This window comes from Cetorhinus maximus, chromosome 18 (assembly GCF_964194155.1).
Source record: "Cetorhinus maximus chromosome 18, sCetMax3.hap1.1, whole genome shotgun sequence".
In the NCBI taxonomy this organism is placed as follows: Eukaryota; Metazoa; Chordata; class Chondrichthyes; order Lamniformes; family Cetorhinidae; genus Cetorhinus; species Cetorhinus maximus.
Window position 1 is genome coordinate 3,438,844 of NC_135896.1, and position 14,832 is coordinate 3,453,675.

Consider the following 14,832-nt stretch of genomic DNA (forward strand, 5'->3'; position numbering starts at 1 on the left):
TGAACTCATGTCACTGATCCAAGCCACAGGGTCCAGTAACACATTCACTTCTCCATCGTGCCCATTAATGGGAGACTTGGAGGTCATGATGAGTGGTATTCAAGTGCCCTGTGCTTTAATGAATGCTTCTGCAACAATACTCAAAAAACTCAACACTACCCAGAATTAAGCAATCCACTTGATTAGTACACCCCACGCACCAACTTAAACATTCACTCCCTTCATCAACAACACACTCTGGCTACAAGATGCGCTGCAGCAACTCACCAAGACTTCTTTGACAGGACCTCCCAAACCCATCATCCCTACCACCTAGAAGGACAAGGGCAAAAAGGACTTTGGATCCCCACCACCTACAGTATCTCCTTCAAGTCACACATCATCCTGAAGTGGAAATATATCATCTTTCCTTCACCATTGCTGGATCAAAAACCTGGAACACTGTCTTTAGCAACACTCAGGGTGTACCTACACCATTCGGACTGCAATGTTCAAGAAGGTGGCTCACCATCTCCTCCTCATAAACAATGAGTGATGGGCAATGAAATGTTGAGTGATGCCCACATCCTATGAAGGGGTGATGCACTTGAAGTGTTTAAAATGGTTGAAGCATTCGATAGGATTGACAGAGAGAAACTATTTCTTTTAGTGGGATGGGAGGGGTGGGGAGCTGGGGGGAGCTGAGGGGGAGTCAAGAACAAGGGGGAAGAACCTTGAAATTAGAGCCAGGATGTTCAGTGGTCATGTCAGGAAGCACTTCAATCTTGAAACTGTCCTCCAATAAACTGTCCAAACCCCGGCAGGCAATCAAAACTGAGATTGGTAGATTTTTGTGAAAACAAGTTTTGATAGATTTTTGTTAGGCATTGATATTAATCGAGACAGTTAAATGAAGCTGGTGATAAGGATCATCCAGAACCTAATTGAGTGGTCAGAAAAGGCATGAGGGGCTGAATGGCCTCCATCTGTTCCAATACTTGATGCAGCAGTGATAAGATGAGATGTTATTGCAAAGCACTGGGATCCTCACCTCAATGAAAAAATTAGGAAAGCAAGAGTAAATTAAATAAACAAAGCACACACATCCCATTAAATATATAGAATTATCAGCAAAATTACACACTTCATCCTCGGTGGGTTTATCAGCACTAACAGCGACAGAAATCTTTCACTAAAGCAATTAAAAAGCTTTAACAATAACATATTGTTCTGACATAAAATGTTTATTTAGAAGTAAATCAGTTATATGAAGTAATTTCCTGCACTTATATAAAGGTTTGCTTTGGACAGGAAACTGTTAAGAGTGGATTAGAACAGTAGGTTTTATAATGGAATGGTTTGTAACTGACAGGCTGCGTGCGAGGGAAAGGGCAGCTGTGGCCTTTAATAATCAGGGCACTCCCAGTTCAACATAAACATGAAGGGTTTCTGCTGAGAATGGAACATGGATGGGGTGGTTGCGCTTTAACCGTGCGGAATCGACATCAAGAGGTTTCGGAAGCACAATTTTTATTTCTTGGAGCTGCTGGTGATGGTTTGCCTCCTCGCTCCACACACAAAAAAATAAGGGCTTGAGAAGAAATAGGTTCAGAGGTAGAGATACAGAAAAACTCCCTCTACACCGTCCCCATCAAACACTCCCAGGACAGGTACAGCACGGGGTTGGATACAGAGTAAAGCTCCCTCTACACCGTCCCCATCAAACACTCCCAGGACAGGTACAGCACGGGGTTAGATACAGAGTAAAGCTCCCTCTACACCGTCCCCATCAAACACTCCCAGGGCAGGTACAGCATGGGGTTAGATACAGAGTAAAGCTCCCTCCACACTGTCCCCATCAAACACTCCCAGGACAGGTACAGCACGGGGTTAGATACAGAGTAAAGCTCCCTCCACACTGTCCCCATCAAACACTCCCAGGACAGGTACAGCACGGGGTTAGATACAGAAAAGCTCCCTCTACACTATCCCCATCAAACACTCCCAGGACAGGTACAGCACGGGGTTAGATACAGAGTAAAGCTCCCTCTACACTGTCCCCATCAAACACTCCCAGGACAGGTACAGCACGGGGTTAGATACAGAAAAGCTCCCTCTACACTATCCCCATCAAACACTCCCAGGACAGGTACAGCACGGGGTTAGATACAGAGTAAAGCTCCCTCTACACTATCCCCATCAAACACTCCCAGGGCAGGTACAGCACGGGGTTAGATACAGAGTAAAGCTCCCTCTACACTGTCCCCATCAAACACTCCCAGGGCAGGTACAGCACGGGGTTAGATACAGAGTAAAGCTCCCTCTGCACTATCCCCATCAAACACTCCCAGGGCAGGTACAGCACAGGGTTAGATACAGAGTAAATATCCCTCTACACTGTCCCCATCAAACACTCCCAGGGTAGGTACAGCACAGGGTTAGATACAGAGTAAAGCTCCCTCTACACTGTCCCCATCAAACACTCCCAGGACAGGTACAGCACGGGGTTAGATACAGAGTAAAGCTCCCTCTACACTGTTCCCATCAAACACTCCCAGGACAGGTACAGCACGGGGTTAGTTACAGAGTAAAGCTCCCTCTACACGGTCCCCATCAAACACTCCCAGGACAGGTACAGCACGGGGTTAGATACAGAGTAAAGCTTCCTCTACACCATCCCCATCAAACACTCCCAGGACAGGTACAGCACGGGGTTAGATACAGAGTAAAGCTCCCTCTACACCGTCCCCATCAAACACTCCCAGGGCAGGTACAGCATGGGGTTAGATACAGAGTAAAGCTCCCTCCACACTGTCCCCATCAAACACTCCCAGGACAGGTACAGCACGGGGTTAGATACAGAGTAAAGCTCCCTCCACACTGTCCCCATCAAACACTCCCAGGACAGGTACAGCACGGGGTTAGATACAGAAAAGCTCCCTCTACACTATCCCCATCAAACACTCCCAGGACAGGTACAGCACGGGGTTAGATACAGAAAAGCTCCCTCTACACTATCCCCATCAAAAACTCCCAGGACAGGTACAGCACGGGGTTAGATACAGAGTAAAGCTCCCTCTACACTGTCCCCATCAAACACTCCCAGGACAGGTACAGCACGGGGTTAGATACAGAAAAGCTCCCTCTACACTATCCCCATCAAACACTCCCAGGACAGGTACAGCACGGGGTTAGATACAGAGTAAAGCTCCCTCTACACTATCCCCATCAAACACTCCCAGGGCAGGTACAGCACGGGGTTAGATACAGAGTAAAGCTCCCTCTACACTGTCCCCATCAAACACTCCCAGGGCAGGTACAGCACGGGGTTAGATACAGAGTAAAGCTCCCTCTGCACTATCCCCATCAAACACTCCCAGGGCAGGTACAGCACAGGGTTAGATACAGAGTAAATCTCCCTCTACACTGTCCCCATCAAACACTCCCAGGGCAGGTACAGCACAGGGTTAGATACAGAGTAAAGCTCCCTCTACACTGTCCCCATCAAACACTCCCAGGACAGGTACAGCACGGGGTTAGATACAGAGTAAAGCTCCCTCTACACTGTTCCCATCAAACACTCCCAGGACAGGTACAGCACGGGGTTAGTTACAGAGTAAAGCTCCCTCTACACTGTCCCCATCAAACACTCCCAGGACAGGTACAGCACGGGGTTAGTTACAGAGTAAAGCTCCCTCTACACGGTCCCCATCAAACACTCCCAGGACAGGTACAGCACGGGGTTAGATACAGAGTAAAGCTTCCTCTACACCATCCCCATCAAACACTCCCAGGACAGGTACAGCACGGGGTTAGATACAGAGTAAAGCTCCCTCTACACTGTCCCCATCAAACACTCCCAGGGCAGGTACAGCACGGGGTTAGATACAGAGTAAAGCTCCCTTTACAGTGTCTCATCAAACACACCCAGGACAGGTACAGCACGGGGTTAGATACAGAGTAAAGCTCCCTCTGCACTATCCCCATCAAACACTCCCAGGGCAGGTACAGCACAGGGTTAGATACAGGGTAAATCTTCCTCTACACTGTCCCCATCAAACACTCCCAGGGCAGGTACAGCACGGGGTTAGATACAGAGTAAAGCTCCCTCTACACTGTCCCCATCAAACACTCCCAGGACAGGTACAGCACGGGGTTAGATACAGAGTAAAGCTCCCTCTACACTGTTCCCATCAAACACTCCCAGGACAGGTACAGCACGGGGTTAGATACAGAGTAAAGCTCCCTCTACACTGTCCCCATCAAACACTCCCAGGACAGGTACAGCACAGGGTTAGTTACAGAGTAAAGCTCCCTCTACACGGTCCCCATCAAACACTCCCAGGACAGGTACAGCACGGGGTTAGATACAGAGTAAAGCTTCCTCTACACCATCCCCATCAAACACTCCCAGGACAGGTACAGCACGGGGTTAGATACAGAGTAAAGCTCCCTCTACACTGTCCTCATCAAACACTCCCAGGACAGGTACAGCACGAGGTTAGATACAGAGTAAAGCTCTCTCTACACCGTCACCATCAAACACTCCCAGGACAGGTACAGCACGGGGTTAGATACAGAGTAAAGCTCCCTCTACACTGTCCCGATCAAACACTCCCAGGACAGGTACAGCACGGGGTTAGATACAGAGTAAAGCTCCCTCTACACTGTCCCCATCAAACACTCCCAGGACAGGTACAGCACGGGGTTAGATACAGAGTAAAGCTCCCTCTACACTGTCCCCATCAAACACTCCCAGGGCAGGTACAGCACGGGGTTAGATACAGAGTAAAGCTCCCTCTACACTGTCCCCATCAAACACTCCCAGGACAGGTACAGCACGGGGTTAGATACAGAGTAAAGCTCCCTTTACAGTGTCTCATCAAACACACCTAGGATAAGTACAGCACGGGGTTAGATACAGAGTAAAGATCCCTTTACACTGTCCCCATCAAACACTCCCAGGACAGGTACAGCATATATGTGATCGAGGGGTTTAAGTAGTTTATGAAGAAGAATGGATACTGGTTACAGACTGGAATCTGATTGGGGTATGGCTGGGTTTAAGCAGGCACCGTGTCTCAAATCCAGCCATCCAAAAACCAGAAATGGCCAAAAACTGCACATTTTCATAAGCTACCATGCATAAATTTTAATTCTTAATAAATGACTTGCCAGTTTGTTCTGCTAACCGCCGGGATCTGACATCCAGCACGGACTTGGTCTTCAGGTTGTCAATTCTGAGGCACTGAACCTATGGACTGAATAACAGATACTCAGGAAAGAATAACAGACTGGAATCTAATCGATGGGTTCAGGGGTTTATATATATAGAAGAACAGATACCCGGGAGTGAGTTACAGACTGGAATCTAATCGAGGGGTTTGGGTGGTTTTTATATAGAATAACAGATACCCGGGAGTGAGTTACAGACTGGAATCTAATCGAGGGGTTTGGGGGGTTTATATATAGAATAACAGATACCTGGGAGTGAGTTACAGACTGGAATCTAATCGAGGCGTTTGGGGGGTTTATATATAGAATAACAGATACCCGGGAGTGAGTTACAGACTGGAATCTAATCGAGGGGTTACGTGAAGGTCGAGGGGTGGGAGTGTGGGGGAGTTGTATATAGATGATCTTTCCAGTTTCCAAACATGTCCATTGACAATAAAATGAAAGAAAGAATGACCTGTTTTTTAAAGCGCATTTCACCACTCCAGGACATTGTTAGGACCGGGATGAGAGGAGTGCGTGTATGATCCAGCCCTGCTACTCCACAGGCTGTACCATTAATTTAAAAGTTTAATTTTCTCACCAAAATAGCCAATTGTCTATTTCCCCTACTGGTGCCTAGAATAAGAGAGTCTTTGTTTTATAGTTGATTTTCCAGGCAACTCCTCTTGGTGCAAACATTGAACTTTATTTACAAGACACCATCAGCAGCTACATGTGTGCATCAAACGCTATAACTAAAGAAGAACTCTGTCCTCGAGGTTCCTCGCGCTGCTAACTCATTGGTTTACACAGACCATGTGATCTTACAACACAAGATTATGCTTAAAGCTATACCCCTATGTTTATCAAAACTATAATTACTTTATTCTCCTACCTTTAACTTTTCTGTACATCTTGTATTTACAAGGATATTTGTATCATGACATTACAATATTTACACAGGTCATGAATATACAAGTTCAGTCTTTCAGGTGGTTTCCTGATCCGTGTGGAATGTCGCAGCTCCACGATTTCAAATTCTTTATCAGGAACCACATTCTCTGGAACTGCATTAACATCAGGTACCTCATTAGGCACATGCAGTTCAGTGTTTTTCACTCCAACAGAGACATCGGGCATGTCAGTCCTTGGTTGAGCAACTTCAACAGGAACCACTGGTTCAGCAATGGTTACAGGTGGAATATCATTTTGTTGGGGTATCTCCCTTTTTCTTGAATGACCCACATGCTTGTGAGTGATCCGACCCTCCACTTCCACGTAGTACAACAATGGTCCGGTCACAGAACTTACTATACCAGGTAACCACTTCAGCCCTCCACCAAAATTCCTCACTTATACTACTTCTCCAACAGTAAATTATTGCTCACGACTATGCAAATCATGAGTCGCTTTTTGGTTCCCTTGACTTTTCTCCACCTTCACCTCCAAATTGGGAAGTATCAGGCTCAGTCTTGTTGGAAGACAGTGTCTCATCAGTAATTCTGCAGGGGTTGCTCCTGTCGTAGTTTGGGGGTGGGGGAGGGGAAGGGGGTTTGGTGTGAGGTGTTTGTTCTGTAGTGAAATAGGAAACGAGCAAGTTTAATTTCCAACGATTCACCTGTTAACTTTTTCATTCCCGCCTTAAAAGTTTGTACTGCCCTTTCCGCCAGTCCATTAGATGACAGATGGTGTGGTGCAGCCTTCATGTGGTTGATGCTGTTTAGGCTGACAAACCTTTGAAATTTAGCGCTAGTAAACACAGCACCTGAGACGATTACTTCTGGCAATCCATAGATCGAGAAGCTTTGGCATAATTTTTCTATAGTAGCTTCTGACGTTGGCGATTTAATCTCATAAACGTCTAACCACTTGGAATGAGCATCTGAAATCAGTAGAAACATGGTTCCAAGAAAAGGACCAATGTAATCTATGTGCAATTGCACCCAGGGTCTACCGGGCCACTCCCATGGGTGTAATGGAGCTGCCACCGGCAACTTCTGTGGCTGTTGGCACTGCACACAGTGTTTAACCACCTTCTCAATATCGCCATCCATTCCCGGCCACCAAAGATAACTTTGTACTATTGTCTTCGTTCTTGAGATTCCAGGATGGGCACTGTGTAACTCTACTAAGAGTAGTTCCCTTCCTTGTGAAGGAACCACTACTTGTGCACCCCATAATATAATACCACCTTGACTGCTCATTTCATGTCTTTGGTTGAAAAATGGCTTAAATTTATCTGAGACTTGTTCCTGGGACCAACCATGTAAGACTTGGTCTATCACTCGAGACGGGACTGCACCACAATTTGTCCAGTTTCTTATCTGCCTGGCACAGGCTGGTGAGGAATCGATGAGGAATCCAGGAAATTCATCACTAACATGAGCTCTTGGGGAATTGGGATGTGGTCATTGTTCTCTTGCAAAGGAAGGCAACTTAGGGCATCCGCATTGGCTACATGAATCCCTGGTCTATGTACAAAAGTGTATTCATATGCCATTAAAATTAGTGTCCATCTTTGAATTCTTGCAGAAGCTATGGGAGGGATAGCGTTTCCCTCGCTAAACAGACCCAAAACTGGTTTGTGGTCTGATACTATCGTGAATTGTTACCCATGCAGGTATTGGTAGAATTTTTTACAATAAAAATAATTGACAGATCTTCCTTTTCAATCTGAGAATATCCTTTTTCAGCTGTGGTAAGTGTCCTGGATACATAGCCTATCGGCCCCTTTGTACTGACATCCATCCTGTGAGATAGGACAGCTCCCACACCACAGGGGGCGCATCGCAGGTTAGCACCAATCCCTTTGTCGGGTCGTAGTGCACTAACAAATTTGAAGAGTGCAAGAGCTGTTTGACTTTCATGGAGGCTTCTTCTTGGAGTGACTTCCAAACCCAACACTGGTTTTTCTTTAGCAGTGAGTGTAGAGGGGCTAGAACCATTGATAAATTTGGTAGAAATCGGCCATAATAATTTAACATCCCTAAAAATGATTGAAGTTCAGAGACGTCCCTAGGTGCAGGTGCCTCTCTGATTGCTTTAACCTTCCCTTCAACAGGGGGTAACCCTTGGACATCTGTCTGGTGGCCCAAATAAATGGCTTCATTTTGCCTGAAAAGTGCATTTCTCCTTCTTTAGGTGCACTCCTGCTCCTAAAAATCATTTCAGAACTTCCTCTGGATTAGGCAAGTGTTCTGTTCCCATGAATCCAGTTATTAGCACAGCGTCCAGGTAGACCACAACCTGAGGTAGTCCTTGTAGCAAGCTCTTCACCATCCTCTGGAAAACAGGCACCTTGTTGAGCACCTTTATTTATTTAAATATCTGAAAGTGTGTTCTCCTACTACAGCGGTAGAAGCACCAGTGTCTACTTCCATGTTTAGGGGTTTATCATTCACTTGCAACGTGACAGTAATTGGCTCTGTCTTCCGAACTTTCATGTTGAATAAGGAATAAATGTCAGAATTGGTTGTTTCTGGCTCTTCCACACTCTATAATTCATTGGACTTGGTTTCTTGTCTGGAAGCCTGTTTTAATCTCACTTTGCAAGGTTTAAATATGTGCCCACTTTTGTGACAAAAATAACACTCCACCTTTTTAAATTGCCAGTCGTTAGGAGTCCATTTCCCACTTCACGGAGGAGTCCCGGCTTTTTGTGCCACTTTCGGCTGACCATTCCCGCCCCACTAGGAAAACGGCGCCATTTTGCGCACCTTGAATCGCTTGCGAATCCTTTACAGCGCTTTCCATCACAAGCGCTATTTCTAACGCTTTCTTAAAATCAAGATCCACTACAGTCAGCAATCTTCGCTGAATAGCATCCGCTTGCACAACACAGACCAAACAATTCCTGAGCATGTCATTCAGGGTTTCACTGAAATCACAAATATTCTGTTAGTTGTTTTAATTTCGCCACGTAGGTAGCAATGGTCTCCCCCCAGGGCTCTATTCCGTGAATTGAACCTGAACCTCTGCATTGTGACTGAGGGCTTGGGTAGGAAATGTCCCTTTATTCGCTGAAGGTCTCTGAATCTGGGCACTGGGGGCCGTCAAACTTTGAATTAACCTGTAGGTCTCGATCCCAGAAATACGCAGGAGAATCGGAGCCCTCTTTTCCTCCCTCGTGATTTCATTGGCCTGAAAGTAGAATTCAAGTTGTTCTATATATTGAGACCAGTCGTCTGTGGCTGGCTCAAAGGGATCGATTCTGCCAAACTGTGGCATCTTGGATGAGTATATCTTCCTTTCTTTTTAATTATCTTAGATACTCAATTGCTGGGTGAGGGACAGCTCTGGATCTGATTTATCCTCATTGCCAGTTTGTTATAGAGTTGATTTTCCAGGCAACTTTTCTTGGTGGAAACATTGAATTTTATTTACAGACTGCAGCAGCAGCTACGTGTGTGCATCTAACTCTATAATTAAAGAAGAACTCCCTCTTAGAGGTTCCCCACACTGCTAACTCATTGGTTTGCACAGACCATGTGATTTTACAACACAGGATTATTCTTAAAGCTACAGTCCTACATTTATCAGAACTATAATTACTACAGTCTTCAACCAGGCTTCTTTCAATAAACTCAGAATGATTATTTATTATAAAACAAAACTTCTTTTTAACAAATTGCAAGTACTGGTTAACACACAATTGTAATCAGGAAGTATAACTATTTATTGCTTCCTAAAGAATAGGTTCTATTCTATCCTTAGGGATAGAATAGAACTTACCCACTTACCAGATACTCACCAAACAGCTAGCTCCTTTCCCTGTAGTAGAGCAAGAACCAGTCTCTACAGGGTGAAAAAGATAGAAAAAGGAAACAAACACTCCTCCCCCGAACTCCCCTTCTCACCAAATTTCAAGTCTTCACTCAGTTACCTCAACTGTATTCCATTTTCCAAGGCTGCACTAAAGAACCCTGAATTTATAGTAAACTGAACTGGGGCTACAGTAACCAGATTCAACCAGTTAACTAATTAACTACTCAGCTCCTACAGCTGAGAGTGAGTTTACCTTGTCTAAACTGCCAGAAAGAAAGAGCTTAGCCTGTTTACACAGTATTCCAGTTACTGCTAATAACAGACTAGATTAGATTTTAAGAGCAAAATTTAAGAACAAAATTAACACTTAAAACTCCTCCTCTCACCAAACTCCAAGTCTTCGCTCAGTTACCGCAGCTCCATGTAGACCATAAGACCATAAGACATAGGAGCAGAAATTAGGCCGCTCGGCCCATCGAGTCTGCTCCGCCATTCAATCATGGCTGATAAGTTTCTCAACCCCATTCTCTCACCTTCTCCCCGTAACCTTTGATCCCTTTACCAATCAAGAACCTATCTATCTCGGTCTTAAATACACTCAATGACCTGGCCTCCACAGCCTTCCGTGGCAATGAATTCCATAGATTCACCACTCTCTGGCTAAAGAAGTTTCTCCTCATCTCTGTTCTAAAAGGTCTTCCCTTTACTCTGAAGCTGTGCCCTTGGGTCCTAGTCTCTCCTACTAATGGAAACATCTTCCCCACGTCCACTCTATCCAGGCCTTTCAGTATTCTGTAAGTTTCAATCAGATCCCCCCTCATCCTTATAAACTCCATCGAGTATAGACCCAGAGTCCTCAAACGTTCTTCATATGTTAAGCCTTTCATTCCTGGGATCGTTCTCGTGAACCTCCTCTGGACCCTCTCCAGGGCCAGCACATCCTTCCTGAGATACAGGGCCCAAAATTGCTCACAATATTCTAAATGTGGTCTGACCAGAGCCTTATAAAGCCTCAGCAGCACGTCCCTGCTTTTATATTCTAGTCCTCTCGAAATAAATGCCAACATTGCATTTGCCTTCCTAACTACTGACTCAACTTGCAAGTTAACCTTAAAGGAATGCTGGACTTGGACTCCCAAGTCCCTTTACACTCCAGATTTCTGAATTCTCTCCCCATTTAGAAAATAGTCTATGCCTCTATTCTTCCTACCAAAGTGTATGACCTCACACTTCCCCATGTTGTATTCCATCTGCCAATTCTTTGCCCATTCTCCTAACCTGTCCAAATCCTTCTGCAGCCTCCCCGCTTCCTCAATACTACCTGTCCCTCCACCTATCTTTATATCATCTGCAAACTTAGCCAGGATGCCTTCAGTTCCTTCATCTAGATCATTAATGTATAAAGTGAAAAGTTTTGGTCCCAACACTGACCCCTGCGGAACTCCACTAGTCACCGGCCGCCATCCTGAGAAGGACCCCCTTATCCCCACTCTCTGCCTCCTGCCAGACAGCCAATCTTCTATCCATGCTAGTACCTTGCCTCTAACACCATGGGCTCTTATCTTACTGAGCAGCCTCCTGTGCGGCACCTTGTCAGAGGCCTTCTGGAAGTTCAAGTAGATAAATTTGCCCTGATTGTTTAAATAAGGCTTCCAACTGTTTTACATGGTCTTTCTGACATGTGTTGCTGTCAATCAATACATTATCTAAGTAAAGTACACAGTCAGAAACATTAGTGGCTACTTAATTTGTTAGTCTTTGGAAAGTGGCTGGAGCATTTTTTAACCTAAACGGCATTACTCGGTGTTGGTATAGCCTGTTTGGCCTGACAAAAGCCAATATCTCCCTATGCGACGTTAAAGGTACTTTCCAGTATCCTTTCAACAAATCTTTCTTAGTAAGGAACATGGCCCTATCAATACAATCTTCTAAACGAGGGATTGGGTAGGAATCCGTTTTTGTTACCATATCTATAATCTATGCAGAATCTGGCTGCACCATCAGGTTTAGGCACTAACACCACTGGAAAGCGTCAACTGCTTTGACCAGGCTCAATTAGGTGACTTTCCAACATATATTGAATTTCTGCTTTCACTTTAGCTTGTATCTCTGGACATAAACAATAAGGAAGTTGCTTTATAGGTGAAGATTCCCCTACATCCACATCATACACGGCTAAAGTTGTACATCCTGGTTTGTCCTTACAGATTCCTTTAAATTCTGTCAGTAACCTCACTAGACCCTCTCGTTGTCCTACTTCTAAGTATGAAAATATTGTGTCTAACTGTCCTAATATTTCAGTATTAGCTAACTGGATAGTAGGAGGTTCAATGTGTGGGCTGCCTAAATCCCCATTTGCCTCACTCTCACCATCTCCTTCATCCTCCACTGTCCTCACTAGCTGACATACCTGCTCCTTTTTATCCTCCTCCCTACAATGGTATTGTTTTACCATATTGGTATGACACAACCAATTCTTTTTCCTGCAATCTCGGGTGTCTATCAAATAATTTACTTCACTGACCCTCTTGATTTCTTTGTCCAGACCACTGAATCATGCTTTCAGGGGTTCCCCCTGTAAAGGCAATGACATGAGCACCTCACCCCCTGGTTGTAATGTTCGGGTCACAGCTTGCTTATTGTGCATTCCTTCATCTTTGTTTGAGAAACTTTAAGATGTCCTTGAGACACTTTGCAGGCTCCCGGGAGTCGTTCCTGAACCACGGACACATAGTCTAACGTAGAGAATTCGTCCCTCTCTCCTAAAAACCTCCCCTTGATTAGTTTCAGAGGACCTCTTATCTCATGTCCATAAATTAACTCAAAGGGGCTGAAACCAGTCGATTCATTTGGTGAATCTCGGGTAGCAAATAAAAGAAAATCCAGTCCTTTGTCCCAGTCATGGGGATATTCATGACAAGATGCTTTAATCATTGTTTGGAGGGTTTGATGGTACCTCTCTAAAGCTCCCTGTGTTTGTGGATGATATGCTGTGATTTTAACTGTTTTATACCCAAACTACTCATTATGTTTTGAAAGATTTTATACATAAAATTGGGCCATTGATCCGACTGGATCCCTACTGAATCCCTATTGGTTACCCGTATCAAGTAAAGAATCGGGTTAATTTTTCCACTTCTACCTTAGCCGTAATTGTTCTGAAAGGGATGGCCTCTGGAAATCATGTTGTCATATCCATAAGAATAAGGATATACTGATGTCCTGCATTCTTTTTTTGGTATCAGTGCCATATCAGTCCCACACAGTCTACTAACACTCTACTAAACGGCTCCTCAAAAACTGGTTTGGAAATTAAGGGTGTTGGTTTGAATTTATGTTGTGGTTTTCCTACCATCTGACAAATATGGCACGTTTTACAAAACTGCACTACGTCCTTATGAAGACCTTCCAGTAAAAATGTCGGTTTATCCATACTTGAGTTTTCCGTATCCCTACATGTCCTGCCATAGGAATTTCATGATCTATCCGTAATATCTCTTTACGATGTTTGGGCAGTACCACTACCTGATGAAGAACCGTCCACTCTTTGTCTGCAGGTCTGTGAGGAGGTCTCCACTTCCTCATTAGTATTCCATTTTTAATGATAATAACATTCTGGAATTGCTTCAGCTTCAGTTTGGGCTGATTGCACTATCTTACTTAACTCCAGATCGGCTTGTTGAGCCCCAACCAGGGAAGATTTATTAAACATCTCTTTTTAATTATCTAAGTCTTTAAAGGAAGTTTCAGCTAACTAAATATCTGTTTGTGGTTTCACTTTGACCTTTGCTTTGCCATTGTTCGGGTCATCTCACACTAGTGAAAAATTCCTGGAACCTTTTCCTGTAACTGCTCTGTCTCTTTAACCACATTTGGGCTTTCTGCAATTATGGGAGAAGCTACTACCTTCACTCCGGCGAGATCATTTCCCAGGAGTAAATCAACGCCATATACAGGTAACTACTGAACAACCCCTACCGTCACTGTCCCAGACAATAGGTCACCCTCCAGGTGCACCTGGTACAAAGGTACAGGTATATACTCCCCGCCAATACCATTGACTAAAACCTTGGCTTTTAATGCGCTCGCTGGTGGAAAAGTTATACCTTCCCCCAGCAAAAGTACTTGAGTGCCTCTCGGTATCTCTTAATATAATTATAGTTTAACTATCTCATTCGAGGGATAAGAGGTTACTTTGCCCCTCAACAAAAATTCTTTTTAACTCTCATGTATCTTATTTACCTCACCTGAACTCACAGCGATGTTCACACTCAGTTTCATTGCTGCAGTTAGCACTACAATTTGATTTTTGTACTTTAAATCAGGGTTCCTTTTCTTGAATCACCCTTACATAGCCCAATAAATCCCATGGATTTCCCATTCAACTTCCAGCAATCGGCACAAACATGTCCCACCTTGTTACAACGGAAACACTTAGGCCTTCGAATCTCACTTCTACCCTCAGCACCTTCCTTTTTGGCCTGAGGAGGAATTTCCGGGGAATTCCCAGCTGTCACTTCTCTCCCATGGCTGCCTCCCTTTCACCCTCCCACCTTCTATCCTTCTCGGGTTTGTGGGGGTGATGGAAAAAGGGTTTAGATTTATGGACTAGCTCATAATCGTCAGTCAACCATGCTGCCTGTCTAGCTGTTGCTACCCTCTGGTTGTCAACATGGGTTCTAACAACTGAAGGAAGTGAATTTTTAAATTCTTCCAGGAGAATTATTTCTCTAAGAGCTTCACGTGTTGCCTCTACCCTTAATGTCCGTATCCAAGGTTCAAAATTACTTTGCTTTATCATCTCAAGTTCAACATTTCTACCCAGTCTTTTCCCTTATGTTCTGAAAATTCTGCCAGTACCCTTCAAGGATC

At 44.6% G+C, this 14,832-nt stretch overlaps 1 non-coding gene across 1 annotated transcript; it reads left to right on the forward strand.

The window, feature by feature from the left end:
* The first annotated feature begins 1,417 nt into the window (after positions 1-1,417).
* On the forward strand, positions 1,418-1,552 carry LOC144693592 (U11 spliceosomal RNA). The gene has a single exon (XR_013579574.1). It is a non-coding gene; the product is annotated as a U11 spliceosomal RNA (small nuclear RNA).
* The last annotated feature ends 13,280 nt before the right edge of the window (positions 1,553-14,832 follow it).